The sequence below is a fragment of the Rattus norvegicus genome, chromosome 11, assembly GCF_021556685.1.
Source record: "Rattus norvegicus strain SHRSP/BbbUtx chromosome 11, alternate assembly SHRSP_T2T, whole genome shotgun sequence".
In the NCBI taxonomy this organism is placed as follows: Eukaryota; Metazoa; Chordata; class Mammalia; order Rodentia; family Muridae; genus Rattus; species Rattus norvegicus.
Window position 1 is genome coordinate 4,516,355 of NC_141544.1, and position 4,571 is coordinate 4,520,925.

Below are 4,571 nucleotides of genomic sequence, written 5' to 3' on the forward strand. Positions count from 1 at the left end.
AGCTGTGCTCTGGTGCAAACAAGGTCAGCTGTTGCAGGGTGAGGGTCATGGTACAGGGGAGATTAGGGCCAAGGAGACATAACAGGGACATGCTTGGGACTTACATGGACTGTGCTGCCTCCACACAGAAGCCTGATGCCTCCTGCCTGCAAGCTGGAGGAGAGCCATCTCCATCGGTACAGGTTCCTATGATCTAAATGTCTCCCCTACCTCACCCCTAGGAAGATGTCAACAAAGACATCATCATTGGGAAGCAGCAGTTTGGAGGGTGTGACTTCAGTCATAAAGATGGACTCCTCCTCTGTGTTATTGGTGCACCTATGTTTAAAAAGAACCCCCAGAGAGCTTTCTGGACCTTCTCAGCCCAGTAAAATATAGGCAGAACGCACCATCTGCAAGCCAGGTAGCAGGCTTCAATAAATTTGCCAGGCTCTGAACTTGGACTTGAAGCCTCATTATCAGCCATCCAGTCTCTGAGACTGGAGTGACAGCAAGCTGGCTAGTTCCTGGGTGAGGAGGGATCAGCCAGGAGAGGGGTGAACATACAATGTGCTTCATGATTTCTAGTGAGAACAGAATGCAGATGAATGCTTCAAGGCTAAGCAATATGAGTGGCACGGCTTGGTTAATCTCGGACCCAAAATATAAAGCAAACAAGAAAAATAAATTGTATGAGAGAGTTGGCAGACGTGATCACTAATCTTGGTTGCTGACTTGAGTGGCTCTGAATTCAATTAAAATGCACGCATCTGGGCACTCTTGTGAGGGATTTTCTTGATCAGGTTATTTGAATCAGGAAGATTTGCCCTAAGTGTAGGTAGGACCTTCTGGTGGCAACCCAGATTTAAGAATGTGAAAGAAGGAGGCTTTGATTTTTGTCTGCCTGCCTTCACTCTCACTGGCAAGTTCATCTCTCCTGTGGCTGCTGCATTCCTTTGGTAATATGCGAACCACCTTCTCTGATATCTCATTGTAGACTGAAGACCAACACCTCCAGGAAACTCACGTGCCTTCAACACCAGGTTAAGATTGCTGAGGAATCAATCATCATAGACTGAGCAGCCAATTGGGTTCTCAGGACCCTTGTATGGGACAGACATTGTTAGATTATCCAGTGTCCTGTAAGCCAAATTACCTTTTGATGTGTTTGGTGGTTTGAATAGGAGTGGGCACCATAGACTCATGTGTTTGAATGCTTGACCCATGAGGAGGGATAGTATTAGGAGGTGTGGCCTTGTTGGAGTTGTGTGGCCTTGTTGGAGTAGGTGTGGCCTTGTTGGAGTAGGTGTGGCCTTGTTGTAGTAGGTGTGGCCTTGTTGGAGTAGGTGTGGCCTTGTTGGAGTAGGTGTGGCCTTGTTGGAATAGGTGTGGCCTTGTTGGAGTAGGTGTGGCCTTGTAGTGTAGGTGTGGCCTTGTTGGAGTAGGTGTGGCCTTGTTGGAGTGGGTGTGGCCTTGTTGGAGTGGGTGTGGCCTTGTTGCATTAGGTGTGGCCTTGTTGGATTAGGTGTGGCATTGTTGGAGTGGGTGTGGCCTTGTTGGAGTAGGTGTGGCCTTGTTGGAATAGGTGTGGCCTTGTTGGAGTAAGTGTGGCCTTGTTGGAGTAGGTGTGGCCTTATTGGAGTAGGTGTGGCCTTGTTGGAGTAGGTGTGGCCTTGTTGGAGTAGGTGTGGCCTTGTTGGAGTGGGTGTGGCCTTGTTGCATTAGGTGTGGCCTTGTTGGATTAGGTGTGGCATTGTTGGAGTGGGTGTGGCCTTGTTGCAGTAGGTGCTGCCTTGTTGGAGTAGGTGTGGCCTTGTTGGAGTAGGTGTGGCCCTGTTGGAATGGGTGTTGCCTTTTTGGAGAAGATGTGGCATTGTTGGAGTGGGTGTGGCCTTGTTGGAGTAGCTGTGGCCTTGTTGGAGTAGGTGTGACTTTGGTGGAGGAAGTGTGCCACTGTGGTGGCTTTGCATTGAGATTTGTATATACTCAAACTATGCTCAGTGATACAGACAATCCATTTCTGCTGTCTGTGCATCAGGAACTTTGGGCTCCTCCAGCACCAAGTCTGCCTGGATGCTCCCATGATTCCTGCCATGATGATAATGGACTGAACCTCTGAAACTGTAAGCCAGCTGCAGTGGAATCTTGTCCTTTGTAAGAGTTACCTTGGCTGCTGCGTCTGCAGCCATGAGCATGCTCAGTCTACAGAAGTGTCTTGCCTCTAGTGTCCTCCACTGTGCTAAAAAGAAGGTCCAGGTGGACCCCAATGAGATCAATAAAATCGCCAATGCCAACTTCCGTCAGCTGATCAGGAACCTGATTGAAGATGGCCTGATCATCTGGAAGCCTGTAACTGTCCATCCTCAGACTCGCTCACAGAAACACACCTTGAAGGGCAGGCATATGGTCATAGGGAAGGGAAAGGGCATTGCCAACACTTGGGTGCCTGAGAGGGTGACCTGGATGAGAAGGATGAGGATCCTGCACCGGCATCTCAGGAGATACTGGGAATCTAAGAAGATGGGCCGCGATATATATCACAGCCTGTACCTGAAGGTACAAAGGAATGTATCCTAAAACCAGTGGATTCTTATGGAGCAGATACTCAATCCGAAGGCAGACAAAGCCCGCAAGAAGCTACTAACTGACAAGACTGAGGCTCGCAGGTCTAAGACCAGGGAAGCACAAAAATGCGTGGGAGGAGCGCCTCCAGGCCAAGAAGGAGGAGATCATCAAGACTCTGTCCAAGGAGGAAGGGACCAAGAAATAAAGCTTCCTTCATGTCTGTGCATAGTGACCTCACTGTGGCCTCACATGATCAGTCATTTAAATAAAACAAGCCTTAAAATTAAAAAAGAGTTACCTTTGCTATGGTGTCTGTTCACAGCAATGGAAATCTAACTAAGACAATTTGTATTCATTCTGCCATTTCTGTTTCTCTGGAAAACCTAATACAATAGCGCTCTAGAGAGAGGAACAAGTACCCACCAGACAACATAAATTCCAGTTTACTTTTATGGTGAATATGAAGTTGTTGTGGTTTTAATAAAAATACAAACTTGTTGGTTTTTTGTTTGTTTGTTTTGGGGTGTTGTTGTTGCTGCTGCTGTTGTAGTCATTGTTGTTGTTGTTGTTGTTGTTGTTTTAAGGAAGAAACACATTAAGCCTCTTCATCCCTAAATGGCTGGCAAATACCCGAGCCCACATCAGCTAAAGTGATTAAGGCATTAGGAATGTGTGTACACAAAAACATAAAGTTATCCTGTTAAGTTCAGATGAGAGCAACATCGGTGATGTGGGCCTGCCTAGAGCCTCAACCATTTAATTCAGACAATTCAGGACACACTGTCAACAGCCTGTCCGGCCAACAGAGACCAGGGCTACTCCACTTAAAAGAGAGCTGTTGGGATCCATGCTCAGCATCACCCATATTCCAAACCTCATACATTTTAAAAATCAGATGTGTTTATATTATCGAATGTGTGAATGTTCTGGCTACACGGAACTGTGGGCACCACGTGCCTGCCTGATGTCTGAAGAGGCCAAGAGACGGAATTAAATCTTCTGAAACTGGCTAACAGTTCAACTGTGAGCCATCATATGGATGCTGGGAATAGAACCTGGGTCCTCTGGAAGAGTAACAGGTGTTCTTCATGGCTGAGCCATCTCTCTAAGCCCCAGAATCTGTGCCCTGTCCCTGGAGATGCTTTGCTACTCTACAAAACCACATGGGAGATGTGGTCCCCGTCCTCAGGAATAGACTTCACCTTATCAATGAAGAGGATGACATGGCTGGTGGTATTGTAGACACTAGGAGACTCTGAGGGAAAGTGCCTTGTATAGGGGAGTCCTGTGAGAACCAAGACTAGAGGAGCACCCTGGACTGGATAGAGATTGGGTTGGGCCATTGCAGAAGATAAAAGAGTGATGGTGCCAAGGACATTTGAGCAATCCCATGAACTATCCAGTCTGGGGTCTTAGTTAGGTTTCCACTGTGGAGAAGAGACACCATGACCAAGGACAACATGTAATCGGGGCTGGCTTACAGGTTTAGAGGGTCAGTCCATGATCATCAAGGCAGAGGGCATGGCAGTGTGCAGACAGACATGGTGCTGGAGAAGGAGCTGAGATTCTACATCTTCATCTAAAAGAAGCCAGGAGCAGACAGTCTCCCCCATGGCTGGGAGAAGGATTTCAAGAACTCACCCCCACAGGGAGACCCCTCCTCCAAGAAGGCCAACCTCCTCATAGTGCCATTTCCTGGGCAGTGCACATTCAAACCACCACAGGGTCTCTTCACATATATGATAATTGCACCATTGTTTTAAAGTCTTGCTTAAAGACTCATGATGTTTGCATGAAGAACATTCTTTGGGTCTTGGTGGCTCTAAAACCCCAAGAACATGAAGTCCTTTCTCACCCTGAAGTATGAAATTGGCATATGTGCACAGCCCCTCCCATCCTCTGCAATATCATAATGTTAAGTGTGCGCAGCTCCAGTGTGCAGCCTCGTAAGTGCCGGCATGTGTGAATTCTTGAGCCGGACACTCAACACAATAAGGCATGAGCCTTCTGTACTTTTGTTTATGGCT

The 4,571-nt window shown here is 47.5% G+C and overlaps 1 pseudogene; it reads left to right on the top strand.

Moving 5' to 3' along the window:
• Positions 1-2,166: 2,166 nt before the first annotated feature.
• On the top strand, positions 2,167-2,749 carry LOC148002427 (large ribosomal subunit protein eL19 pseudogene; annotated as a pseudogene).
• Positions 2,750-4,571: the final 1,822 nt, after the last annotated feature.